Raw genomic sequence first — 27,342 nt, forward strand, 5'->3', positions numbered from 1 at the left:
TGCAGGAGGGAACAAAGGAGAACTTGGAGAGAATTGGTACGGGATGAATAAAATGGAAGGAACTTATGTCTCATGATGGCTCTCATATGCCATCAAAACTTAGCTCAGCTTAAATGATTAAGGCAGGTTTGGCTCAAATTTGCTCTGAATAAAAATATGGGTAGTGAATCCTGCTTTTAATTTTGCAGAAACATGTCCCAGAGATTATTGAGATATCAGTCTCATTTTTTAACCAAGTGCCCTCTGTTGTAGCACAGACACTCCTCAGTTTCCCCAAAGAAATAGATTTCCTCTTTCGGTCTCTTTTCAATCTTAGGAAAAAGCAGTTGTTCATATGAACAACCAAACTTCCAAACCTTTAAAGCTTTATCAATCACTGGTGTAACACAGTCTCAAAACAAAACACTCCATGGGAAACAATTATTGACATGCATTTCTCATTCAGTACACTGATTTCACTGAGTAAATAATAATGACGAGAAACTTCAAAACATTTGTGGAGCCCTAATACTTATTTTATTTTTGTAAACTACTTAATGTCTCTCTGTCATTTTTAGAAGCCATCATTTCAGTGAAAATTCATTATTAAAGAGTTTGACGACTCTCAGTAATGATCTTGGGATGAATGTAATTAATGAGCTAGAAAAATCTTTAGGTTATATTAAGGTTGAGGATTACTTGAGGAATATTGGAAAAAGAAGCAAGTCTTTCCCCTCATTACTAAATATATCCCATGCAGTAATATGAAAGATGCAACATATCGTAAGAGAAACCATGAGATGAGGTACTATGGTTGCAGCTGTGGTTGTAACAGGGAGTGGCACACGCCCTCCAAAGATCCAAAACAAAAAGAAAAGAAAAAAAAAAAAAAGAAAAAAAAAGAAAAAAAAAAAAAGGAAGAAAAGACCAGACCATCCCAAATTCTTTTAAAGGTCAGCTGTGGGTTCAGGTTTGCAGACGGAAGCCAAACCCAGAATATCATCATCAGAAGTCTGGGACTTTTCCATTTGGGATCTACATTTTACAACAGATCTCTTTCTCCATAAAGTGACTACAAGAAAACCTTGATCTGAACACCAAAAAAGATAGAGAAGATCTAGATCCATATCTGCAGTATGCATTTGCCTCATTTTGGATGGCCTGATGGGACAAAACTTACAAGTGCAGTTCACCAGATGATTTGGTGATGATTTGCTATGCATTCTTCCTCTGGTTTATATCTTCCCCTCTGCCCCCTGCCCCCCCCCCCCCCCTTTTTTTTTTCTTCATTTTTTATTTGTATTTTTTCCCCATCCAGGACTGGCTTGAAAGAATTAAATAATTAAATATAATGCTTGGTATGAAAACAGTATATCCCATCAGACTTCTTAAAATTTTTTTCCATGATTTATGGTCACAGAAAGACGTTCAGAAAAAAAAATCCTCATAACCCTTTCCTTCAGTTCTTTTGGAAGGCTTGTGATGGAAAAACTTGAAACTTGAGGGGGGAAAAAAAAAGAGAGAAGAAAAATTACAGGAAATTGTTTGCTTTAGAAAGAAAAAAGGATGAAATAATGTCTAAAAAGATGTTATTACTGATTTACTTTAATGCTGCATTTACTGCTTCATGTCAGCCCTTTCAACCACTTTCAACAATGAATAGTGTTTCCAGTGAAATGATTAGGTATTTCCAGTGCATTTATTCTGTAACTAAACTTTACAATATCACGCAACTATAATTCCAATATATTTTGCACCAAATTTGCTGTTAACATTTAATACTTCACTGCATTCATTACATTTACTTGAAAGCATATATGGGGATGTCACGTACATTTTCAAGCTTTTCATCTAGAAATATGATTTTTTTCTGTATTAGAACTCTAGATACAATCTGTTTCAGACCTGTATAGATAACCTTTCCAGTTTATTTTTTTTCCATTTCATAGAGAAACTGTCAAGGAAAATTACTTTTTCCTTGAAAGATAGCAAAACTCTCTCTCCACTGGTGTCCTATTTCTCACTATTAAAAAAAAAAAAAAAAAGTATATTTATGTATATTCTATACACATATAAAATTTATTGGTGTATTCTTCATCATTAAAGCCAAAAAGAATCTACTGCATAAATTTCAATTGCTCCTCAAATTTTCCATTTTCCAAAAAAGAATGAAGAATGAAGAAAATTTGTTTTTTTTTTTTGAAAATGACTTTTATTTTCTTTAAGAAGTCTACGTAGAATTGGTAGCAAAGCATTTGACACTGTCTGGCACAACATCCTTGTCTCTAAGTTGAAGAGACATAGATTCAGCAGATGGACCAGTTGGTGGGTAAGGAATTGGCTGGATGGTCGCACTCAAAGAGTTGCAGTCAATGGCTTGAGAATGGCTTGAGAACAGCTCTGAGGAGAAGGCCCTGGGAGTGCTGGTGGATGAGAAGCTCAGCATGAGCTGGCAACATGTGCTTGCAGCCCAGAAAGTCAACAGTACCCTGGGCTGCATCAAAAGCAGCATGGCCAGCAGGGTGAGGGAGTTGATTCTCTCCCTACTCTGCTCTCACGAGATCTCACCTAGAGTACTGCATTCATCTCTGGGGCCCCCAGCATAGACCTGTTAGAGGAAGTCCAGAGGAGGGCCATAAAGACGATCAAAGGGCTGGAGCACCTCTCCTACGAAGACAGGCTGAGGGCACTGGGGTTGTTCAGCCTGGAGAAGAGAAGGCTCCATGGAGACCTTATAGTGGCCTGCCAGTACCTAAAGGGGGCCTACAGGAAAGCTGGGGAGGGACTCTGTGTCAGGGTGTGTAGGGATAGCACACAGGGTATTGATTTTTAAACTAAAAAAAAAAAGGGTAGATTTAGATTAGTTATTAGGAAGAAATTCTTGACTATGAGGGTGGTAAGACACAGGAGGCGCTTGCCCAGAGAAGCTGTGGATGCCCCATCCCTGGAAGTGTTCAAGACCAGGCTGGATGGGGCTTTGAGAAACCTGGTCTGGTGGGAGGTGTCCCTGCCATGGCAGGGGGGTGGAACTGGGTGATCTTTAAGGTTCCTTTCAACCTAAACTGTTCTATGATTCTATGATTATATCCTTAGCATGCATAAGAATTTCAAGTAGTGTTCAGTGTAGCTTATTTAGAAATTTAACTGCTCATCTTTTTAAACTTTAGGATTCTTGTAGCTCTGTTCAAGTGTCACATCATTTCCAGTTCTTTTCACCAGTACTCAGGCAACTGATACCAGTCATTTGCTTTCTGTCATTAGACATCCACTTGACAGCTCACAATTTCCCACTTAGTCAAATTGCACTGTTTTGTAAGCAGTGAAGAAACTGCTTTGCCAGTTTCAAAATCCTAAAGCTAAGCAAGTTTATATATTGATAGCCTTTAAATATGTATCCTATTCACAGTCCATTCATTCTTTTTAGGTTTATTCCTAGAGGACATTTTGCATTATATATAAGCAAAGCTTGAGCTATATAACCTTTTCCAAGACCAGCTTTCACAGTTTAGTCTGGGTGCTTTCTCCATGGCTACTACATCCTCAGATTCACAAGCAATTGGTAGTCTTTCATGCCAATATTCATGATTCCTATATTAAACCGTCTGTTGATTGTCACAATGCATATTTCTTATTTAGATTTATCTGATCAAATTATGCAGATGGAAACTGCAGGGTATTTAAGCATATTCACAGGAATACAAGGAAGGATTTGTATTGTTTCTATAATGTTTCTCATCTACATTCTTCAGTCCATTATATGTTTTGCTTAATGGTAAAGTGACAGTCCCTGAACCAAGTTTTTAAAATGCATGTCTATCTGTCACTTCCAATACGTCTCACAGCAGCATGCATTAACTTATCATGCTTGAAAGTACAAAAAGATTATGCTGCGGTGAAATGTTAACAAGGTCATATCATATACACACTAGCTCGTTGCACTTTTCTTCCTTTCATTGCTCCTGTTAGGCATTATTCCATGTCATGCATAAATAATGTTGCTCTAGAGAGAAAGTCAGTGTACTTTATATTACTGGTACTGCTATACTGTTGAGACAGGCTGAACTTCTGGAGTGAATGTCAGTACATGTCACTTGCTAAATTATTGGTACCTAGCCATCAAAGACAAGTACAGCAGATGAATACGTGTATTCATGAATATAAGATTACTTTCTGCTTTGGATCACCACTGCAGTAACCATATTGAGATAGTTTTCATATAAATGGGTTTTGGCAAATCACTGTCTGGCGTCATGCATCTGATTTTACTGGGCTTTTGTGAAGTCTGTCAGACTGTACTGGATGAAGCATCTGAAAGCTCAGAAGAGCAGCACAAGAGGACAGTTTATGCACCAAGGAAATATTTCACAAGCAGAAAGTCTCAGCTACCAAAAATCCTGACAGAAAGCCAAAGATAAATAATTTTCCCTTGATACGACTCTGCAGCGTCGCAGCAAGTATGCCAGTACATCTGCTGCAAGACCTCAGCTTCTCCCTACACTGCTCTGCTCCCAGACATTGCCAGCACCCGGCTGGACCTCCAGGGAGTCACAGCTTGGGGATTTTCAGCCGGCATGACTGGGTCTTTCTGCCCTGAACCCAAAAGCTGTCTGTGTGGGCTGGCTAGGCCTGCTGCCTGCTTCCCACCCCTTTTTATTCCCTCCAGATGGAAAACTGTGATTTTTGGGTTAGATATTCCTGGCAGGTGTTGTGGTAAGAGGCCTGCTTCAGTCTTTGTCCCCCAAGATAAATTACCACCCACGTGCTAATTTCAGATTTAATTTTAAATATATCTAATATGATCCATGAGCATTTGCTTGAAGGTCTGTTACAGAATTTCTTTACTGGTATATTCTTTCACATCTACATATAGTTAGCAATAAATCTCACTTTGTCCAGGCCTAGGTCAAGCCAAAGAAAATCTCTGCGTGGAAATACTTTATTTTCATGTGTAACAAACAGCAACAATTGTTAATTACAAAAGTCAATAGAGGTCTGTGTGGGGTAAAGGGAAGAGTTCAATTTTGTTATTAGTGGAGAACAAAAGCATTATTATGGTTGATCTCACAGATGCTGCTTCGTTATTTCAGCTTTAATGAATGTTTTGTAGACAGCAATTTCAGTTTACTCAATAATTCTGAGAAAGAGGAGAGGAAATCAAATGCAAAAGTCAGCTTCAAACTAACAACAGGATTAATCTGATTAAGGTAAAAAGTTGCAGGTCATGCAGCTTCCCCATTACAAGCACAGCTGCACCCAGTCTTACAGCCCCTGAGCTTTCTGTTATCATTCTCCAGCAATCTCTTCTGTTACAGGCAAGAAAAATTAAAAGTTGACTTCCTGAAATAGAAATGAGTCAATCTGGTGATGTAACTCACACAGCGTTTGGTGGTCTTCATAATGAACTTTGACTGCGTGCTCCTAACAACACGGGGCTTTAATAAATCTGCAAGATAACTAACACAGACGTGAATAGATACGCAGGGAAGGAACAGTCTGTTGTCTTTCTCTGTTAGACTGCTACCAATAGCTGATATTAATAGTGCCCTATTCTGGCTCTTGGAAAACCGAAACTCTTGGTTTAGAAAAGCCTGGAATAGGTAGCAACTTCTCTGGGTGAGGCTGCATCCCAAGGGATTTGATTTCTTCCCAGAGACCATAAGGCAAAGGTGTTTAAAACTCAGGATTTCTATTTCATTGCAAATCCAATAGATCAATAGAGGTTTTACTCCAATATAGCAGGAAAAGTAGAAAATCTTGATGTAAAAGTCATTCTGAAACATGCCACTGTTTTGCATAAAAGTGAATAGTTCTGTGTTTTTCTGAAATAAAACAGAGAAACAATTGCCTCCAGTGGAGCCCTGTGGGAGCTGGGGTAAGCCAGAGAGTGAGCAGTGAAGCAGGTTTGTCAATATTCAAAGACCCCCAGCCCAGGATGAACTGACAGTCATCCCATAAAGACGAGGGTTCAGAGAAGTGTCTGCACGTTTCCAACTCACCCTGTGTCTCCTCACTGATTCAAAGCAGAGTGATGATGGGCTCGATCAGGAGCTGCAGGTTTGGGGGACTGCTTGTGCACCACGAGCAGCTGTGTGATGGGACTGTAGTAGGAGCAAAGGTCACAAAAGCCCTGGAGTACCTGGGATGAGCGATTTTGCATGATAAAGAAGCTGAACCATTTACCAAAGTTCGTCCTTCAGGCAAACCATGAGACAATTTGGCATGAAGCCAGGCAATTTTCTGATGCGCCCTGGATTTTATTTGACTGGAAATTCTTCTCAGCTGACTAGTTTCCACAAAACTCTTCTGCTTAGATGGAGCTATTATTTTCAGATCAAAAAAGTTTCACCAGAAAATTCCAGACCAGCTCTACCACTGAGCCTCTTTGGATTGCATTACTCAGGGGCTGTCTCAATAAAAGCAGACTATTAAATTTCACTTTAGTTTATAGTTTCTGACACGGCTGCTTAGAAAATGGATCTTCTGTCCACTGTACAACTCTGGTTTCAAAATATTTTTCATCTTTCAACAGTATATTTCAAAATACGAACAAATTCTTTTAATTATGTTTGCATTTATATCATCAGTAGATCAGAACTGGACTTTCTTTTTCCTGTGAAATCATTCAGATTTTTACAAACTCTCTGGAAAAATGGCACAGGCTATTTCTTCTTGTTTCTAATTCAGTGAGTTTCTGTTCCTCAGAAATGAATTTTAAATGAATGCTAAAATGAATCCATACTTCCAAATCAGGGAAGTTTATTCCTCCAATGACTTTACTATGAATAATGAAGTTGAGTAATTATAACGTTGTGCCTTACATCTCCTAGCTTTCCTTTGTGCCTGAGATCTTGAAATTTCTTGCTTAACTTCTCCCATGAAACAGGTGTGGTGCTGGTGCTGGTCTTGTTGTTGTTGATGTTTTTCCTTTCCTTTCCTCTTTCCTTTCCTTTCCTTTCCTTTCCTTTCCTTTCCTTTCCTTTCCTTTCCTTTCCTTTCCTTTCCTTTCCTTTCCTTTCCTTTCCTTTCCTTTCCTTTCCTTTCCTTTCCTTTCCTTTCCTTTCCTTTCCTTTCCTTTCCTTTCCTTTCCTTTCCTTTCCTTTCCTTTCCTTTCCTTTCCTTTCCTTTCCTTTCCTTTCCTTTCCTTTCCTTTCCTTTCCTTTCCTTTCCTTTCCTTTCCTTTCCTTTCCTTTCCTTTCCTTTCCTTTCCTTTCCTTTCCTTTCCTTTCCTTTCCTTTCCTTTCCTTTCCTTTCCTTTCCTTTCCTTTCCTTTCCTTTCCTTTCCTTTCCTTTCCTTTCCTTTCCTTTCCTTTCCTTTCCTTTCCTTTCCTTTCCTTTCCTTTCCTTTCCTTTCCTTTCCTTTTTTCTTTAAATGAAATGGGAGGAGAAGGTGTATGAACTTGAAATTTGCCAGGACTCACTGCATCCTTCATGAGTGAAACAGTGACCTGCTTTAGGGTTTCCAAAGGGTGAACTCTACATATGGCAACTGGACTCATAAAAAATAATGTTGGCAGGTGGAGACATGTACCATCACCAAGACGTGGTGATTAGGAGTGAAAGCCTGCTGCATGCACTGTCATTTTTTACTCAGTCTCTGTTGGTTCATTGAGTTTTTGCTAATTTGCCACCCCATGCCAGTTTTATACAACAGGTAAAAATTCCTTGTTTTGTAGACTGTTATTTTACTTGAGAAATTAAGCTAAAGTCTAATAATGCTTGCCATTTCTATATTACAACCATCACCTTTGGAGTTGGACTTCCAGGTAACTTAGGCCAAGGCATACTGATTTTTGTAGTCTCTATAGTGAAGAGGATTGTTAGTGGAAAATGAAATTCCAGCTATTTCAGAGGGAGGAATTCAGCACATAGCCTGGTATATTTATGACTTCAAGAAAGCAACAAAACTGGGGAAGGTTTATTTTTCACAGTGAAGGTGATGTTTGATTGCTGTTGAATACTTTTCATGTATTTTTAATAGTTAAAATTCAATATTCACTGAAGGATCAAAGCACAACAGGCCAAATATTACTCTCAGATGTATATGTTTGTCTCATACTTCTCTGGGATCATCTAAAATTCGAGGCACAGCCTTTTGCATCAGGAACTTTGTAACCCAGTGAAAGCAAAGAGTGCTGCTGGGGCTTTCACAGATCCCAAAGAAGCAGAAGGCAGGCAGGAAAGGAATGGGCCTTAAACCTGTCTTTCTTGGGTATTTAGTCACTTAGCAATGCCCCACATCCATGACCCCTCACGCTTGTTTCTCTGACACTTTCTGCAGAAACAGCTCCCACTCATTCTCACACTTTCCATCCCCTCTCACCTCCTAGATTTTTATCTGATGGCTTCACTTTTATCAACAAAATCCTAAACATACACAATCCAGGCAGTACCAAGCACTGGGGTGGCTTCGTATCATCCTCCAAGCTCTGCTGGGGGCAGTTAGCGAGGCCCCCCGGACCTGCCATGCCCCACAGAGTACCGGTGCCATGGCTGGTGCACAGGAATATAGCGTCCTTCTGAGATTCACTTCCTCTCTAGGCCAAAATAATTCTGAATTTCTCCATGCACAGTGGAGCAGCAAGAGCAATTTTTCAACACGTTTATCCCAGAGTAACCTGATGGTGAAGTCACTAGTGCAGATCTTGATTCACATCCCTCAAGGCAGAAAAGAAAATTGAATGTGATTTCCTATATCCTAGGTCAGTGTGCTAAACCTGTGGCTGTGAACTGAAGCAGGTATATCCTCACAGTGTTTAGGGAAAGAATAAATTGTATGTCTAGAAACTGGGAAAGTAAAGCTGAAAGTAGACAGATTTTGCTCTCTGGATTCCCTTTGGACCTTAGGTGTCTCCTTACCCAGTCCATTCCTTTTCATTGGTAGCATGTGAGATGTCCTTTGGTGTCCCCATATCATACAGACAGCAAATGCACTCAGTCCAGGACTGCAAGTCCCAGTGCCTGGCAGGTGCTAACACTATGTGCTGTGGGTCTCCTCTCCATAACGTTCTTCAAGCTCAGATTGGTCGAGCAAACACAGATTTTCACCCACAAATTTTGAGGTCTACCTAAAACTGTGGGCCGAGGCACCCAGAGCTCCTGGCTGAAGCAGGCCAGCAGCAGCAGCAAGGTGGGAGCTGAGCACCTGGGCAGCGTGCATCCTGCACGAGGAGCCCTCAGGCCAGCCTTGTAGACGAAGTTTGGGAGTGATATGTGAGGAACAGAGAGTGAAAATACAACTACTCCAAGTATTGAGTGAACATCTGGCATGGGTGCTTTCAAACCTTCGTCTGTTCTTCATTCTCCTTGCCAGCACACATCATTAACTTTTAATGTAAAAGGAAAACAAACGTGTTTGTCAGCAGAGTGATTATCCACCATACAGTTTTTTTTTGTTTGTTTGTTTTTTAACATCTCTGAACATGTTAATTATGGTTTTCCCTAAAAAACTTCATTGATGTTAGGATTCTAGGCAAATATTCTTGTCACATAGAGAAGCTCGTGAGAAGAGTTTGATTTTTTTCCCAAGCTTTAAAAGGTTTTGTGTTTGTTACGCTGAAATGTTTATGTCGGTCCTGCTGCATTGTCACCATTCCCAAGTGTTCCCAGGGTGTTACTCTTCACCACCCCTCCTCCTCAGTTTCACAATAAACCTACCATTCTGGATGACTATGCAAAGCAGCTGGCAAAATTAATCTCCCAGATGAGGAAAGTGTTTATTCTATTTGCAATAAAAATCATTGAGGGGACAAGGGGACATGCAGAAAATTATAGTAATTCAGGAACTGATTCAAAAGAGTTCATTTCATCACTGATATAAGAAGTTGATTTTTCCGACCTCATTCTTATTCTGATCTCACCACTGCAATCATAAGTGTACAAACACACTTCCAGAAGACACCAAATTTCCGTTCTTTCCAGCTGAAATCAGAAGAAAATTTTGAACTTTGGTTGTTCTGAAGATAAGACACTGAGCTTACAGAGTTAATTTTGTCTAAGGAATCACATGCACGATCCAGTTCTAGCAAGTAAACAAAATGTGTAATCATGCACCAAAAAAAGAAAATGAAAAAAAAAAGAAAAAGAAAAAGAAGCAATCAACTACATTTTTGTGTCTTTAGCTAGAGTAGCCCTGAATAAATCTCATAGGAGCTAAGTGGGCTGTAGCTCTTCCCCAAGACCATTAGCACCACTCAGAGCAATATGTGCAACTCTGAATTAGTAAACAGTAGCTGATATCCATACTGAAGATTTTATTTCTGATACTGATGGGTTCTGGAAGTCTGCAATGATGGAAGGATTTATAAATAAACATATACTTTAAATGTCATTGTTATAAAATGCTAAATTACAGTTCCTATATAGAATAAAAGATTTTCTCCAACATAGAAAGACATATTAAAAAGATTAACATAAGTCTATAGAAAAATGAAAACAAAAAGTTACTTTCCAGTCCTTCGTGGTCTTTGAATGAGTCACATCATTCCTGCGACTAATTTTAACACATTCAAGGGTTAACAAAAAACTTTTCAGGCAGGGTGGGCCTCTAACATACTAAAGAAATTCTTCTTGTACTTGGACTCCAACAAGCCATGAAATATTTAAACACAAAAAGCTATTTCCCCAGTTACATGGCAACATTGCAGCTTTAAATATTAAAAACAATAGCACTCTAGCATTCTAAACAAGTACAAGAGTTCACTGGCACCAGGCACCTCTTGTCTTCTCTTGCTGGCATGGTAGAAAAGAAACTTTATTACAAAAACAAAGACAGACTACTGAGGAATGCACATTCCCCATATTCCTTCCTATCAGGGTATGGAGAAAATAAATATCTTGCTGATTTACCCATCCATGTATTTATATAGCACTGTTCTCGAGAGTATCTGGATTCATGGAGTGAGCAATGCAAGAGGGACCATTTTGTTGTTATGGGAATAAGGTGCATAAAGATAGACAGACAGGAAAGATCTCCTGCGAGTGTTTTACCACAGCTGGAGTAAATAGCTGCAAAGATGATTTTACAAAAGATAGTGAAAAGGCAGAAAATATATACTGCCTCTTTGTTCTCAGGTCAACAACTGACACAAAAATATGCAAAGAGCTGAGAGTTATAGCTGGAGAGAAATTCAACCATGCAACTGTGATGATGCATCTTGTTTATAAGATAATCTCTCCATCCCCAATCAGGTGGTGCAAACATTGTGGCAAATCAATTTCGAGGCCAAAGGCCAGAATTAAATATCTCGGGATATGGCTGTTACAGAGTTCAAATAGGGAATCTTCAGAAGCAAACGCAGCAGCACTTAGCCATTAGTGCATAACTCCTGGCTTTCCATTTCATCCAGTCTAACTCAAATTCTAGTCTTTATATTGCCTAATTATTATTTTCTTGTGGACTGTTTAGCAGCTGTCCCAGTACTGTAGTCTTTGCCTCAGATTCAATCTTCTGCTCACCCCAGTTCTCATCTTTTATGATTTCCTCTTCAATGCTTCTCCGTTCCTCACTCCCTTTATGTCAGCTTTTCTCTTCTTTTCCCACACACACTTCCCTTCAGTCTCTCCTCACAGCCTGCACCATAAGAGATCCCTTAAACAAATCAGTGGCAACAATAAAGAAAAACACCATAAAGCACAGGTCTACCCTGCAGTAGGGCTGTGTAATACCTGCAGTTTCCTCAGCATATGTGTTCCCTGGATGTACTCATCTTCATATTGGTGATTTGGAGACAAAAATGTTTCCCCACTATGCTTCTATTAGCTCTGCAGAGCAACATGGCTGAGGGAGAGTGATGAATTGACTCCTTCTGTGGGCTGCCAAAGGGCACAGCATCTTGTCTCCACCGATGCTGGGACTGAGCAGAGACGTGCACACCGACCTCCCCTTTGGTAGGATTGGCCTGTAGGGCAAGTGGTGGGAAGTATGCACGGTGCTTAACGCAGCAAGGAAATAATGTGAGCTGCATGGACAATCTAGTATAGTACTGATGCCTGAAATAAATTCGCTTGTATCTTCTTACTTTGACTAATCTTTAGGAGAAAAAAACCTGACCGTTTTATCAAGCACACTCGATCTGTCTCTATAGGCAAGTAAGGGCAGATGTAAGTTTTCTTGTACTCAGTGATCAAAAAAAAAAAAAAAAAAAAATTGGCTCCAGATTCTTATAGTCAGACAAGCTTAGCAAGTGCCCAAGTTAAATTTTCATTTATATATTAAATGGGAGGGGTAGTGAGGGCATAAGAAGATGCTCCCTTCACCCATCTGAAACAACAGATGCTCCCAGCACTGTCTCAGAGCTCTTTCTGCCCCTGCTCATCCCCATCTCTCAGGTTAGAGCAGCTCCCAAAACACCAGTCCTCTGTAACAGGGTTCAGGAATACCTATTAATGCTCAAGGATGCTTAAGGCTTTTTGTTATAATATTTAAGATAAAAAGGTGCTATCTACTGTAGACGCAAAGCATGACATGTAAAATCAGCAAAAAGTTTCCAGTGCTTAAGAAAAAAATAAATCAGAAACTGAACCTGACTTCTTCCTTCCAGCTTTGCCTGGAACAGGTACCGTTTGTCAGTGGATGCTACATAATCACCTCAGTGAAGCTTCCAGACTTTTCTGGTAGAGGCACAAAAGTACAGCATGCACCTATCTGTAACACTGAAAGATATGAGAGCACAGCCAGTTGGGGAATATTGTTAGCTAGGCCTCATTAATAAAATAAGGCTAATGATTTATTCATATCCAGGACAATAAGAGGACAATGTAGAGCAGTTACATTAATGGTAAGTAGATGCTTTAGGGGAAAAATGTGAACACTAATGGAAATTGGTTCTGTCTGTTTCAGTGTTTTGTATAAAACAGCATGGGTGATTTTTCTGACCAAATCACTACATGAGGGACGCAGAATTCCCTATTCTACATATTAAGATAGGAACTAGGAAATTATTCAGATTAATATAAGAATATATTATCACTTCAGTGCTTGAGTAACTCTCTCAATCTCTTTTCCCCACATGCAATCTTTTATTCCATCTTTTCGCTCTCCTTTTCTAGAAGCCTTGAACTTGCTACTGTAATTATGAATGCAGACATTATTGCTGTGAAAATAACACTGAAAATGATCTGTGAAGGCATTATTTGAAATGGTTACTATTTAAAGCTGACTTAGCTGTATTTCTGCTGTGGAACATTATATAATGTGTGCCCTTCCAAATGAAGCTGTAACTTTTTTGAACTAGTTATAGAAATCTTTTTCAATACTGCAGATTTTTTATTTTTTATTTTTTTGCTCAAAATGCAGAGTATGTGAGCTGTTCTTTTTTCTCCCCCAAGAACCCCTGTGCCAATTCTCAGGTAAAGTTGTGGAGTTTCTTCTGTTAGTCACCCTCAGGGTTATTTGGCATCTAAATAGTGGCTGTATTTTGCCTGGGCTTCTGCTGGTGGGACTCAGCAGTATCAGAGCCCTAACGTGGAGTAAGGTCACCCCAGCTGGACCAAGTGCCATGACCTTGATGTTCGTTCAAGGCTGGCCCAGTGCCAGCTGAGCTCCAGATTTTTCAGTTGTTTTCTTCTACCAGCTGTGCTGCAAAGAGCTGACCTAGATATAATCCTACAGATAATCCTACAGATAAAAAGATGGGTATTTTTCCTCCATATACCAGTCCTCCACTACTAATATTTTGACTACATCTATACTAGTGAATGAAACAGAAGAGGGACAAGCAGCTGGGTCCTTTACTTAGCACTGCTTGTGTCCATACCCCCGAGCTCTGTTTCCCCTCAAACAAGGGGACCTCTTTCATCTCGCCTACTGGGAATACTGTTTGGGCTCTCTTACAGCCCTAGTCTGTGGCCAGGCATTGTCTGGGAGAGGGATATTTGGCAAGAAAGGTGCTAACTGTTACACAGTACAGAGGATGGCACGACAGGGCTCTAGTATGGCCTTTGTCATGACTAGTTAATTAGCACAGATGTAGCCTTCAGTGTTTGCAACTTCTCCTGTAGGACAACGTTTCAAGGGAACCATGAACTTCTGACTAAGCTTTGACTGCCTCAGTTCCCAGATCACTTTCAGGACTTGAATCACTCCTACAGGCAAACAATACCTGTCAGGATGATCTAACTGTATCCCAAATTTCACCAAAGGCAGAAGAACCAATTGAGTTTTCCCTGGCTTATATCAGCAGACAAGTTAAAAACACTGCTTGGGTGGAGGAGAGTAGTCGTGGTGGAAAGCCAAAAGGAAAGGTAATGCAGTATCCCGCTCTGCAGCAGGTAACATCTAACCCCTATGCTGCTTATGAGGACTAGTAGGCTGAACACCTCATCCGCACAGCAGGGCATGGGCAGAGTGAGAGTCACAAATGCCAGCAAATGAAGTGAGGTGTTGCCAAAATCATCAGTGAGAATGCCACAGGAAGGGTAGGGTGAGTGATGCAGAGGCAGCAAACTCCAGACTGCAAGTTGTGTCATATGGCCATTGTGTCATAAGGTCATATGGCGTGCCTTCTCTAGGCAATCCTAGTGTTTTTTTCCACACTTTTTGCCTCTGTGATTTCTTATATTTAATGCCATGTCATTCACAGCTGGTTGATGTGCAATTTTAAACCTTTCTAAAAAAAAAGAACCCATAAACTTTTCCAAAGCATTTGCAGTTCTTCTTCTTTCTGCAACTTTCATGAAACCATGTTGAAAAATTGCTGAATGGTAGATAGTCTAGGGGAAAAAATGGGAGCAAGTAGAAATGCACAAGAGCATAACTGTCAGTTACAGAAAAAAAAAAATTTTCTCTTTTCTTTTCTTTTCTTTTCTTTTCTTTTCTTTTCTTTTCTTTCCTTTTCTTTTCTTTTCTTTTCTTTCCTTTCCTTTCCTTTCCTTTCCTTTCCTTTCCTTTCCTTTCCTTTCCTTTCCTCCTTTCCTTTCCTTTCCTTTCCTTTCCTTTCCTTTCCTTTCCTTTCCTTTCCTTTCCTTTCCTTTCCTTTCCTTTCCTTTCCTTTCCTTTCCTTTCCTTTCCTTTCCTTTCCTTTCCTTTCCTTTCCTTTCCTTTCCTTTCCTTTCCTTTCCTTTCCTTTCCTTTCCTTTCCTTTCCTTTCCTTTCCTTTCCTTTCCTTCCTTCCCTTCCCTTCCCTTCCCCTTCCTTCCCCTTCCCTTCCCTTCCCTTCCCTTCCCTTCCCTTCCTTCCCTTCCCTTCCCTTCCCTTCCCTTCCCTTCCCCTTCCCTTCCCTTCCCTTCCCTTTCCTTTCCCCTTTCCTTTCCTTTCTTTTCTCTTTTCTCTTTTCTCTTTTCTCTTTTCTTTTCTCTTTTCTCTTCTCTCTTCTCTTTTCTCTTTCTCTTTTCTTTTCTTTTCTTTTCTTTTCTTTTCTTTCTTTTCTTTTCTTTTCTTTTCTTTTTTCTTTTCTTTTCTTTTCTTTTCTTTTCTTTTCTTTTCTTTTCTTTTCTTTTCTTTTCTTTTCTTTTCTTTTCTTTTCTTTTCTTTTCTTTTCTTTTTCTTTTCTTTTCTTTTCTTTTCTTTTCTTTTCTTTTCTTTTCTTTTCTTTTCTTTTCTTTTCTTTTCTTTTCTTTTCTTTCTTTTCTTCTTTTCTTTTCTTTTCTTTTCTTTTCTTTTCTTTTCTTTTCTTTTCTTTTCTTTTCTTTTCTTTTCTTTTCTTTTCTTTTCTTTTCTTTTCTTTTCTTTTCTTTTCTTTTCTTTTCTTTTCTTTTCTTTTCTTTTCTTTTCTTTTCGGCAGTGGGGGAAGGAAAGAGTTTGTTCCCTTTTAAAAGAAAATTTTCTACACAAAAGAAAGCAGAAGGTCAAATCACATACTTTGACCAGTTCCAGTGCTTTGTAATAGGACAGAGGAACTGTCAAAGTAGCTTAAACCACCATTGTCCTTTCTTTTAAGACTCTTCTCTGGTAGGTTTGATATCATAACTCTCAAATTTTAGATCCAAAATCTGTGTTTCACAATATTATTGTACTCTGTACATACAGCTTTGGGTTAATCTTATTGCTAATTATTGTTATTGCTTAAGCAGTAAAAGCAGATTTTTCTTTATACAAAGGCTCTGCCTCTGATCTCATCCCTGATTTATGTACACATAATTGGTGATGGATTGAGTCTCAGCTGAACTGGGGAAGTGGAGGAGATGTGTGCAATGCCAGTCAAGCAGGAGAGAGATAAGAAAAGATGTTAAATTGCTCTTTTGCTTCCCCCATAAATCTGTCATATAAATTACTGCATCAAAGTCCCAGGAAGTTGCACTGGTCAGAATCTAGTCTTGGGTCTGTGGCAAGGTCTAGCAAATTACCCCATGTTGCCCAGGATGAGTGAATGCTTTGGGGGCTCTTGATTTACCTGTAATTCACCTTCTGGACAGGTTAATACTTCTTTTTTAAACCCAGACAGAGCCACAAGGCACAAAGATCTCTCTTCTACCCTGCTCCACATTCTCTCTGTTGCAAAGTACAGGAAGTACATTGCTCTCCTCTCTGGTGGCTCTTCCCAAAAGGTTTTGGGCCCCATTTACTCACTCGTGATCTGGCTGTCAAAGTTATCTAATTTACTTTTGAATATTTTGTCTGATCTGCTACTCCAGAGCTCCCCCCAGACACTCTGCAATGGATCAATAACTGTGCCTCGTGTAGGTGCTGTGTATCTTTGTGTATCATCTGCTGAGGGAATTAGTTACTGGTGGGTACCTTTCTCAATGTCAATTCTTTTGGGAGGTTTCTGCTCACTACTATGCTCAGGGAGTAAAACTGATCTTGTTTCTTGATGTCCATGACAATGTTAATGCTTCAAAATGTTTCTTTGCTGCAAATTGCACGAGCCCTTATTGGCAAATATATACATATATATATATATATTTTCCGCATTATCTGCCTCTTCTGTAGATTTCTGGACAACATTCAGTAATTCACTGTCACTGAGCAAGTCTAGGTCGTCCCAGCACTTGACCTTCCAGTCATTAGGATTTAGGTTGCCTGTGGTGTTCTCCATTACGTATTTACTTAATAGCTTATTTTCTACTTCATAGTTTATTTTCTACATCCAGAAAGGGGTATAGAAGCCAGAAATGGGTTACTCTTTACAGATAACCACTGGTTTCTGCTTGTAAATCAAGCAGACTACCATGTCAGAAATTTTATACTAAGGCAGAAAAAAATGAGGCCAAGAATTTTACTTAATTTTTTATAATGCTACAGAAATTCAAATGAACTTGGGAGAACTGTCATCAGCAGTCATCTCGGGATGGCTACATTTGGGAAGTGGTGTGAATTTCAAGGCTCTGTCTTATGTATTTTGTCTACAGTTTTTAAAACTGCTGTAACCAATTTTGGACATGCAGAAGTTTATTATAAATAAAAGTACTTTAAAAAAAGTCAGAGTGCTTTAAATGCAGCAATTAAGTACCCATGTTATATAAAACACACCCATATCCATAATTATTTCAACCACAAAATTGTTTCTGCAATTTCCTTGGAAGCAAAACAAGATATTTCATTTCACAACCAGTCTGTTACTGTTACTTTTCAATGAGTTCAGTGAACTAACTTAACAATCTGTATTAACAGTTCTTTTCATCATGGTTTAAAAGACATTTGTATGTGCATGTCTTATTAAACATAAGACAAATTCAGTAAAGACACACCTCCAAAATTTGAACACGCTTACAAAGCAAATTATGTAAGCTTATTGCAGAGGAAAGAAGAAAGGTAGAAACACAAGAAATCTGAACATGCAAGCATTAATTTCAGACAAATTGGGCCATTTCAAAATCATCAAAACTGTACTGTACACAATTATACACATGGAATCCCAGCACAGGGGGAATCTCCTTTTCCCCCCACCCTCTGGCTTCAGGGTGATTGCACCCACTACAGTCAAGGCTGGAGTTCACAGAATTACAGAACTATAGACTGGTTTGGGTAGGAAGGGAACTTTAAAGATCCCTTTGGAGGATCTTTGCCCTTGTGTAGGGGGCATCCAACATTTCTCTTGGCAACCTGTTCCAGTGCTTCATTACCCTCATAGTAAAGAATTTCCTCTTTATACCTAATCTAAATTTACCCTCTTTCTCTTTAAAGCCATTACCCCTTGTCCTATCCCTACATGCCCTTGCAAAAAGTACCTCTCCAGCTTTCCTGTAGCCCCCTTTAGGTACTGGAAGGCCGCTATAAGGTCTCCCCAGAGCCTTCTCTTCTCCAGGCTGAACAACCCCAACTCCCTCAGCCTGTCTTCATAGGAGAAGTGCTCTAGCCCTCTGATCATTCATTCCTTGGTGAAGCTGTGCTGGCTGTCTCAAATCACCTTCCTGTCTTCCATATGCCTTAACATAACTTCACGGAGAATCTGTTCCATGATCTACCCAGGCACTTTGCTATTCACAATTCAGTGGCTGTGCTGTGACTTGCTGTCAAGTGATCAGCCCACCTTGTCAGCTAGTTATCTGCAATTACAAATAAATAAGTATTTCTATATGGTAGACGAAGAAAATGCCAAATTTCCCTTTACTGCAGTGGGGCATAGCATGTCACTCTTTGGTCTTCTTGTAGCCTGTGTAGAACTGGGAGGGAAAGATATGGTGAATCACTCTGTACTGGTCTCTCTGTCTCACTTTGCATTAGTTACCTCCTCACCTATCTGTGTCAGAGACTACACAAATTCTAACCCAACACTGCGGACTTTCTGCCAGCACAGCAATCCTCACGTGGTATCTGGAGAAGCTGATCTAAAGACAAGAGCCCTTCCCTCAGTATAAATAGACTTGCGACAGCACATCAATTTCATTTATGTCAAATTAAACAAAATTTTGCTTTTTGGCTGAGAGGTAGTGAGTTTCAGCCAAAAACAAATTCTTACTTCTGAGTTATATAAACCCCTTAAGTAGGACGTTTATAGTACAAATACTAATAGACATGCAGCTTCTACGTGGCGGTGCTCCCAGGTAATGCTAGCAGAGAGCTCAGCTAAACATCACAGGAATAGCAAAACAATGTTGGATGGTGGATATGAGCTCCTTACAAAGCTGTGTGAGGAGACACCAGATGGAGGGCTGAATCTGAAGACATTTATTTTTAGGCTTTGGGTTTTTAAGGAGAGCAAAGGAACTGAGAGGGGAAAACAGTGTCAACAGTTCACACAGGCTCTCTTTTCATGTTTGGGAGAAGCCGAGCTAGACTGAAACTATAACTATGATGGGATTTAAGAGTAGACACAAAAAAGGCAGCCACAAGCTATACCTGTAACAAGGAAGGTCACTTCTAGGAGTTTTTGATGTATTGAAACATGAAAAATATATTCATTTTTGCCCAAAGGCAGAGGCTGGCATGGCAGCTTGGGGACCACAACTGTAATTGTTCCTAAGAGGAAAAAGAAAATGTTCCATAAAGTTGCAATTGCTTTTAAAAGAGAGAAACATTTGAAGGACTCTTCAGTGCTGTTCCAAGTGCAGCAGAATGAAACCTCTCACGTAGGGCTGCTTTCATCCATAGGTGTTGCGGCAGTCAACACAAATTGCTGGAGAGGGGAATAGGTCGGGGTGGAGGGAAGTGTAATTATGACAGCAGACTGAAGCTGAAATAAACAGAGTTTAAAAATCAGAACATCCTTTCTTTTTTTTTTTTTTTTTCCTTTTTTCCTGAGGAACTCCAAGCAGCAACTCCAGTCCAAAAAGGGGGGAAAAAGGGGAGAAGAAGCAAAGAGGCATGGGAGAATTTTTTTCCAGGAGCCTGGTCTCTATCTGTTTTTTTTTTGGTTGCATTGTTGATTAATGTAATTGAAGTATATATAACTGCAACAGAAAAGGAAATAAGACTTCTACAGGGACCCATTAATTTCTTAAGGATAAAGTGTTTGAAGGTTCAAAGGCTTTGTTAAAGCTTATTTTAAATTTAAAATTTCCATTGCCAAGGGATTGATTACTATTCTTGCTTTAGCTTTGTCAAACAATAAGTTGATCCCAATGCTTTCAAAGTTTTATGGTGATGTACTTACTATATTCAGTTAATTGTAAAAAAGAGGGGACTGTCTTCTATACTCAAGGACAGTTATTTCAAAAAAGGTCTGCAAATGTTCTTTCAAATGTTGAAAACCTTGGAAACCACAGTACTTGTATCCACTAAAACAAATCACAGTATTTTGAGATATCATAATTATTTTTTGAATATTTCTTCTCTTTGGGAAAACTACGTAACATCATACATGTCAATATTTTGGGGTATGCGCAGTACTGGATAATAACTTAATTTCAAGCCATTTAATAGAAATTACATCATCCTGAAAAAAGCTCTTGTGGCAGGCTGAGACTCCTGTTTTTCTGCTAAACTCTGTTTTTCTAATGTGACCTCATCACCCTGACTCATTTCTCTCTCCTCTAATTGACATCTGGGTTTGTACGTGTCCTGGAGCAGGAGCAGACTTTTCTCTTTCAGTGACGACTACTGTGGGCCTCTCAGCTTCAGTTGCAGATCTGTGGCATTCCTACCATAACAATAAAGGAATGCTTTATTTTTCTTATTTGCAGAATAAAATGGCAAACAGGATCAATTCATACATGTATACACACACTCACACACTTCAAAGATTTTCTCACAAAAATGTAGTGAAATTGGTTTTGGTTTTCAGAATTTTAATCTGTCAAGGAAAATTCAGATGGTTGCTCTCAAAACCATTTTTTTTGCTGTTGTAATTTCAGGTTACAAAAAATCTCTCATTGAAAAGACAACATTTCATTAAAAAAATGTCAAAAGCAAGATGATTTGTTATTTTTATTATTGAACTAAATAATGGCCTCAACTCTATTTCCAAGTTAAACCAAAATGATGTCTTTGGTATCTTGCACCTCACCCAGTAGGACTACAACTCACTCTACCATGTAGTCATCTCCAAAGCTTTAGAGTGCATTAAAGGAGGCCCCTCCAAAGTAAAAGTATATTTTGGGCCCTGGTTGCATTTTTTATCATGATAAAATATTGTTGTTTACTCTTAATTTTCTACTCTCCAAATGCTCTAAAATGGAACTGTTATTAAAGATTGTGAGATGAGATTGGCCTGACCTGCAAAATGTGTTTCTGCACTCCAATTTTGGATGGATATCATGAATCCTGGCTCTCTTATCTGACATGAATGAACTGGTTTTTCAAGGCAGGAAGAGATGAGGAGAGCAAGGGAGCCAATGACATAAAATGTTGACAGTTCTCAAGATTTTATTATGAGTCTTAAAATGTTTGATATTTTTCTTAAAGCCTCATCTGTGGAAAGAAACTATTAATGGCAGCCTGAGGTCCCATTTTAGGAAAAAAATGCAGGCTTCATGATTGCAATCACTGGTATGACTCTAAAAACTCAAACCCAGAAGGCAAATAAAAAGCATCAAAATATGCCATTTTGAAATAACAAGGTTTTAGGGCTCTCTCCTGAGTTCAGACGATCAGTTCACGCTATCTTTGGTGCCAGCGACTGTACCATCTGACAAAGCAGCACAATATGCTGGGTTGGAGATGGAGAGAGAAGAGGGAAAGGGAGACAGTAGCTAGGTAGTGCTAATGTTTCCCACTTGGAGGTTCTCATTTTCCCATAATTGTGGAGTTAGATGTCCAGGCTGTGACAAGAAGGCAAAGAAAGGCAGGAGATGGTGAACCAGCAGCACCTCTTGCTCAGAGCACACCTACTCGTGGGGTCGCAAGGGGAGAGCCAGGGATGGGCAGCTGGTGGGTATGACTGCAGGAGAGTTGTGACTCAGATGTGAACACTCCTCTCTCAGAAGCAGAGGCTAGGAGCAAAATGCCTTTAATCAGCACTTCATTTAGCCCCCATAAGCACACAAGTAGATTAAAACTGTTGAGAAAGCATGAGAACACTTTTATATTTTGGGTTTTCTTTCTAGCCAGAAGGGCTAGAAACTATTTAAGCCACCAAAAGCTCAGAGCCTGAGGAAGGCAACATCCCTGCATGTATTCCCTGGGAAGCCTCCCTGTCATCTGGAGGTGGAAGGAGGCAGAATAAGTCTTTTAAGATGCATTAAATAGGCAAAGTCACTGTTTACAGTCAAAAGCTGCTTTTTAAGATTTCATGAGTTCTTTATTTAAAAACAAGCAAACAAATTCAGGTCACCTCTTTATCCCACTTAATTTAGGAAGGCAACTTTTCAAGCAGATTTTCCTCCTGCTTTCTTCCTCACCATCCTCTTGTGCACTGAGTAAGAAAAAATGAGAAAGTGGGAAAGCCTGGACTTGGTTCATCTAACATTTTAGATGAATCTATTGTGGCAGGGTATCCCACAGTGCTTTCCAACCCCCCTGCACCATGCGAGACAGACGTCTCACCTGATGAATCTCACAGAAAGCCACACAACAGGTTAAAGGGGAAAGTTTTTCTTCCACCTTCAGAAAAAAATGTAAAAACCCATCACAGCTTGTGTGATTTATGCAAGTTATCTTTTTCTTTTTCTTTATTTCCTATTTTTTCTTTCTTTTTTCCTATTTTTTTCTTTTTTTTTTTTTCATTTTTCTTTTCCTTTTTCTCAACAATAGCCACATATCATCAAGTTCACTTGAACAGATTATAGCCAGTCTCCAAAGCATAGCCTTCCACCTCACTAGGGAGTTATGACTGATGTGATGAATTACTCATCTCCCCTCATAGCTTGTATAACGAAGATCATTTGAGTGGGTTGCTACGTCCATAGTGACAAAATTGCATAGAAGAGTACAAGTAATGCCTCCTTGCTGTAAGCAGCTTATGGTGTAAACTGAGTGCATACACACAGCACAGGCATAGCAACAGGTTAAAAGGAAATTTGAGAGAAGAGAAGCAGAAGGGAATACTGTTCCTGGAAAGAGTGTTTCACAAACAGAGAAAACAACATATTTCTCTAATTCCTCACTAATCTTCTAGGTTAACTCTGATGCTGGAAAGGCTGATGATGAAATAAGTGAAGAAGAACACAGGAAAAATATGGTTTGTATCTGGTATTTCAAATAAAAAAAAAAAAAGTGGACTTTTTGGCAAGGTGCAATTTGCTGTTTAATCTCCTCTGTTTACTTTCACAGCAAAATTACGCTGAAGCAGGCTAATTTGCTGAACCAGTGTGGCCTCAGCATCATGAGCTCATTTCTGTTTTGTCTCAGACCTCCAAAAGAATAAGTTAAAAATGTTAAAAAGGAGCTCACATGGCTCCTTTCTGGAGGGATGAGACCAGTGTGGGCAGAGGGCAGGGGAGAGCAGGCACAAGGACAGCAGGGGAGAAGAAGGCAGGGTGTAACTGTGATGTATACGTATATATGCACAGCAGTGCAGCTGCAGCTACATGTGAAGTTACTCTGATGCTTGCCTCTCTCCACTAAATAGTGAGTTTTCTGCCTGTAATTAACAGCTAGAGCTGCATGATCTCCGTGTAGCAGCACTAACAGATCAATGTTTGCTCTGGGTTTGACTAGGCCCAGATAAAGGGCAGACATGCAGGGGACTGATAGGGGGAAAGCCTCCCGTCCTTATATCTGCTCCTGCATGCTATGGATCTGAGTGTGTCTGGCAACAAGTGCTGTATTTGCAACATAGTGCTTGGAGAAAGTGACTCTGAAAGTGGGCCAGTGAGGAGTCAGGGATGAGAGAAGATGGAGGCCAGCAGAGTGGATGAGGAAGCATCAACACCTCCTTCATCAAAGCACGGGGATATGTGAGTAACTTAAAAATTGCACAATACCTGTTTTCATGTAAATCATGAAGTACAGTAATAGAAGAACTGGAATCTTCATTGTCCCCCTGAATAAAAAAAAAAAAAAAAGCTTTCAGACGATCTTAAACCCCAGATGGGTAGTGATGCTCACTTCAGTTAACAGTTCTTTTCCAGAACCTAAACTTATCTACCTTCAAAGCAACCTACAATCTTTTCAGGTATCTACAGCTGATAGATACAGTTTTCAGCTGCTTGCAACAGCATGCAGCATAAGAAAATACATATAAATCTCCATCTTTAGTGCAAAGTCTGCTTCTACAGCTTGAATCTCTCTTCATTTGGCACTGAAAAGAGAAAGGAACAATTCACAACTAAATTCTACCGGTAAGACGACAATGTCTTCAGCCACTCCAGTCATTCCTGGAAGAGGTTATCTGTCTGCTCTTCTTTCCTTGTCATTGCACTTACCCAGACTGTGGGGATCCAAGATGCAGGTTCCTTTCTGAACAGATTTAAACCCACATTGCAAGAGATTTATATTAGATATCCATCAAAGTGGAACTGGAATCGAAGCCTCTAAAAGCCAAGACCTGTGAAGCTCTAAGGGCTTTCTAAACTTGTGCCTGTATTCTGGTCTAATGCAGAGGTACTCCTCCTTGCAGAATATCAGTAGGACAAATGGATAAGGCAGCTTTTGTGACACAGGTGTTAGGGTTCAAATCACCCTCAAACAGAACAAGAATCCAAAACTCAGGTCTTCTGTGTCTCCACAAACCACTGAATGGTTGGATGAGGGGCCCAGTGTGGTATCTGGTCACGCTGCTTGCATTCCCCATTGTGGAGGGAGTCCTTCATTTTAAGGTAGTGCTTACATATTGATGTTTTTATAAGTTTGCTAAAACAGCACCAGCTGTGATCTATACTAGTCTCAGCATTTTAATGACTTTTGGCTAAACCTTCATAGCTAATAGTTAAATTGCCAAATGCTCCATAAAACAAATATGCCAACAATTTGCTAGTTAATCATCTATCATAAATGGATGTACGCAGCTGCTGAGATATATAATTGCTGTTTCATCAGGGTTGGTACATTATTTACATAATTCCCTTACCGATTTAAACTTTTTTTTTTTCCCTGAGAAACACAAAAGGCAAGAAACGCTAACATAATGTCTCATTAAATGCAGCACGTTAAAGAGACAGTTCTGGTCACAGCTGGTGGATAACAATAGTGATTTTCTTTGATGTATTTTAAAAAAATAATTGAAAGTTGTATATATCTACATATTTATGTCTATGCATATATGTGTAGGCATTGTTCTATACTTATACAAAATATTTGTATGTAGAATAGGCATACGAATATGTGTTAACATATTCAAATTAAGATCTGTTAAAAATGCAGAAAATAGGTCTTTTATGCAAGTGAGAAAGATAAAACATGAGCAATAAAATATAAATCAGCATTTTTTCTTTGATTCTGTGCAGTATTTCTGATTAAAGAGAATATCAGCTGCAGAAAGAATCCAAGTCATACAAATTAATATGTTTTCGGGATAAGCATATTAAGTGTGGGTTTGTGATTTTTTTCTTTGTTTGTTTTTGTTGTTTTTTGTTTTCAGAAAAATCCCAATTAAAAATGAAATAACACACCTTGTTAATGTTTTCTAAGTGAAAGTGCTAGGAAAAAGTGATTGGTAGCTTTCTGATTTTATGTCTTTTTTTTTTTTCGTTGTCAGGCTCGAGAGAGCTGATGAAATTATTCTACACCTAGAAAACTTTAATGCTAAAATGAAAGCTACTACAATTGTAGAAATAACACTAGCAATCAGAGTGCCTCCTATATCCATGGCTCTTTTCCTTGACCTGTTCTTTTATTTTAATGCGAGCACACACATATTAGCAAGATACTAACTGTATTTGTATGACAGAAGCAAGGTATGTAAAGTAAGAAAGCAGCACATGGTTTGTAATTTGTTTGTTTGTTTTTTTTAAGCTTAGTGTGCCTGCATTTGCTTTCTTTTCATGCTCTGGTTTCCAAGATCCAGGATTGAGAGCTGGGAACAGGGTCTAGAAGAAGACTCTTCAATACTTTGGGCGTTACTTTCATGCCTTTGGGAAACCATTTAAGTGCTCTCTGTTATAAACTGTGCAATTAGGACTGATTTGGTAAGTTCCAGTTTCTGTGAGGGCCTAGACTTTGGGAATATTTACAGGCAAAACGTTTACCTTCCTCCATTTTGCCTCTTCACTGGCATTTCCTCCGGATTCTTTATCTCCCTCTGCAATAAATAAATAAATAAATAAATAAAATTAATAAGCTTCAGGAAAATGCTAGAAGAATACAATTGGAAAGTCTGCTTTATTTTATCAAACAGTAGGATTGATAACTATATGTTTTTAAATTTCCTTACCAAAACTTTTTGATCTTCATCAGAAAGAGCTATCTTTCAAATGGGAGGTGAGAGCACTCTGCAGTTCCCAGCTGCTCTTTGCTTCTTGGGTAGAAAACAGTTTCAGCTGAAGCTGTTTTCTGTACATATAGCAAAGCCGTATGGAGTTCATCAATGTTTCAACATATTTCAGTGATTATAACCTGAGCTGAATTTAAAAAAAAAAAAAGAAAAAAAAAAGTGATCGAATAGAAAGTAGATGGTTCTGTATCTGACTCCGGTATTTTCTTATACATAAATTTAATGTGCTGATCTTTAAATTATGTGTCTGTAAGGTCAAGCATTCGGTATGAAAAAACAATGCCAGAGTATGCTCTGTTTGACTTTAACCTGGCCTCTGACAGTATTCCCCATGACAGTCTTTAACAATGTAATTCTTCCTTGTTTTCTCCCCTTTAGATCACAGCTCTACTTACTTTCTACTGCTCCTGTTTCAGGCTTCAAGCATCTGTATTCCTGAATATCTGGTGATGTTTTGCCACCTCTCTCTATCGATCTCACCAAAACCTCACCTCTCCCTACAAAAACATGGGGACCAGTTTATACAGCAGTTAACATTATCATAAAATTTCATATGTGAAAAAAAGCAGCTTTCTGTAACTTCTTTTGCAATAGAAAGCATTTGTGATTCATGCCAGTCCTGACGTGGAAAATCAGAACCATAGACTGAAACCATCCTGAAGCCCCTTGTGTAACCCAGGACATGTTTCCCATGTCTGGGTGAAGCAGTCCCACACAGCCCCATTCACCAGCTTTCATGCTCTGAGTAATGTCCATCCTCTGCTCTGAATGAGTCAGGGTGCCCACAGAAAGATGAGCACATAGTCACTTCTTTTGGAGTCATATCCTACTAAATGGGTACAAGGAGACCAAAGGCAGGTGCACCTCACAACCCGAGTCTGGTATTTCTTGTCTTTTCAGTGCTTGGCTATGTAATCTTAGGGTATTTTTAATAGTATTTTTATTTCTTAGGGTTTCCTTTTTAAACAATGCAAAGCTGAACATGTCCATTTGCATGAGAACAGTCTCTCCTGACCATATCAGGAAGGATGAAAGCTCCAGGTTTCTGGTAGTGGGTGATTTGAAGCAACCGATGGCAACAGTGCAGTGTTTGAGCCATCTCCTGAAATGACTGCCATGCTGGTTTTATCAGTGGTTTCACAGGTATTTGCTGATAGCAGACTGAGGCTCAGGTCTCAGGCCCTGTGCTGGGGAAAGTGTCTTACAGACTAGTGCTCAGCTTTCATCCTTCCCCCCT

The 27,342-nt window shown here is 39.3% G+C and overlaps 1 long non-coding RNA gene across 1 annotated transcript; it reads right to left on the reverse strand.

Moving 5' to 3' along the window:
* Positions 1-19,819: 19,819 nt before the first annotated feature.
* Positions 19,820-26,563, reverse strand: LOC106039657 (uncharacterized). Its single transcript, XR_001209435.3, has 4 exons — positions 26,046-26,563; positions 25,861-25,913; positions 23,659-23,717; positions 19,820-20,435 (listed from the first exon to the last, which is right to left on the reverse strand). It is a non-coding gene; the product is annotated as an uncharacterized lncRNA (long non-coding RNA).
* Between the last annotated feature and the right edge of the window lie 779 nt (positions 26,564-27,342).

The sequence above is a fragment of the Anser cygnoides genome, chromosome 2, assembly GCF_040182565.1.
Source record: "Anser cygnoides isolate HZ-2024a breed goose chromosome 2, Taihu_goose_T2T_genome, whole genome shotgun sequence".
Lineage (NCBI taxonomy): Eukaryota > Metazoa > Chordata > Aves > Anseriformes > Anatidae > Anser > Anser cygnoides.